Source organism: Neophocaena asiaeorientalis, unplaced genomic scaffold, assembly GCF_003031525.2.
Source record: "Neophocaena asiaeorientalis asiaeorientalis breed wild unplaced genomic scaffold, Neophocaena_asiaeorientalis_V1.1 scaffold44, whole genome shotgun sequence".
Classification (NCBI taxonomy): domain Eukaryota; kingdom Metazoa; phylum Chordata; class Mammalia; order Artiodactyla; family Phocoenidae; genus Neophocaena; species Neophocaena asiaeorientalis.
The window spans coordinates 1717591-1719560 of NW_020173678.1; positions in this window are offsets into that span (position 1 = coordinate 1717591).

A 1970-nucleotide genomic window follows, 5' to 3' on the forward strand; every position below is an offset into this window, starting at 1 on the left:
CCCTGAGTTATCAGCTCACCTCCCCCCGCCTCTCTGAAGCGGTTCTGCTCCCCTTCTCCCCGCCAGGTGGGCTCCGGCCTGTCCCCAAGTCGGGCCCAATGCAAAATGAAAACTCAGCCCCGTTGTTAAAAATTATGAACCACTCCCAAGTGGCGACAGCAGAGCTGGGCATTCATGGGGCCCTGAGGGACCCCTGAGGGCAGCATCCCTGCCCGTCAGAGCCGCTGAGCCGCCCACCAGGCCTCCTGCTACAGGTGCACCTGCAGCAGCAGAAAACCAGGAATACGTGGCCAACTCTTTAAAATCAGAACAATTGGGCTTCCCTGGTGGCGCAGTGGTTGGGAATCCGCCTGCCAATGCAGGGGACATGGGTTCGAGCCCTGGTCCGGGAAGATCCCACATGCTGCGGAGCAACTAAGCCTGTGTGCCACAACTACTGAGCCCACGTGCCACAACTACTGAAGCCCGTGTGCCACAATTACTGAGCCTGGGCTCTAGAACCCGCGAGCCACAAGTACTGAGCCCACGTGCCACAACTACTGAAGCCCGCGCCTACAGCCCATGCTCCACAACAAGAGAAGCCACCGCAATGAGAAGCCCACACACCCCAAAGGAGAGTGGCCCCCACTCGCCACAACTAGAGAAAGCCTGCGCAGCAACGAAGACGTAACGCAGCCAAAAATAAGTAAATAAATTTAAAATCAGAACAATTTTCACACAATAACGGGATGGTGGCTTCTCTTTAACCAAAAGATCTGGCTGTGCTGAGCCAGCTCCCCACTGGACCACAGTCTGTGGAGGCAGAACCGTGGGTCTCCGCAGCCACCATCGTCACTGCCACGCAGGGCCCTGTGGCCCGTAAGCAGGAAGTCCTCAGCCTGGACTAGGAGCTCGTCCTGCAGCCCCTCTACCTGCAAAACGATGGCTCCTTGAGGCTGTCAATCAATAAACAGGTGATGGGGGGTCATACCTGGATGTGGGTTCCTGCCAGCCGCCTCCACCATGAGGGCCTGGGACCAGAGCCCCCTGATATGCACTTGGAAGCATCAGATTTTCTCACCTCAAGACCTCTTTTAGCCCAGTTGGTGTACAACATATCAAGGACACCCATACACCCTGGAATATGGGTGCCCTCTGTGCTGGGCATAGCTGATTAACCCAGGGTGCCGAAGAGCTGCCCTTGCCCAGCAGCCTTGTCCCGGCCCGGCCCCTCTCCCTGTGGAGGGATTCATCTGTGCAACACCTCTTCACAGAGTCTTCCCGAAACTGACATCTTTTCAGGAAAAACTGTCCCTAGGTGAGCCGGTGAGTCCTGCATTGTAACCAAATCCCAATGACTGAGGGACAGGACACTAGACCCAGGTGAACAAGCCCTATTTCATAGATGGGGAAACTGAGGCTCAGAGGAGGCAGGCGACTTGCTCAAAGGCACACAGCGTGCGGTGAGAACGTGAGCTCAGTGTCGACAGCTGCCCCCTAAGCAGCACCTACTGGGTGAGGGGTCACTCATCCCTCCTCTCACTGAGCATCTGCCTTGCCACCGGGCTGCGTGCGGGGGGCCCGGGAGGGAAGGGTCACCCAGGACTGCGGAGCCCACGAGATCTCAAAGAACAAACCCCCGCCAGCCTCCCAGCAGGCCTGTGAGGCAGGATGGACCCTCCTTTCCCTAGGCAGGGAAACCGAGGCTGTGCAGGGTGAGGAAACAGCCTATAAGGGCCTGAGACCAGGATCTGGAGCCTGGCTTCCTGCGCCTCTTTCCTCAGCCCCACCACGGACTCCGGACTCCGCCTGAAACCCCACCACCAGATGCAGTTTGAGAAGCGCCTGGGGTGGGGGCTCCATCAGAGTAGGTTTCAGGATGCTTCCCAGTGACCCTGTGAGAGGATGGAGAACGAGGTGCCAGTTTTTGAGACACTCACGGTAGCCTCCTCATTCTTGTCCCGACTCCCCCTCCCCCTCCTCCGCTCCTT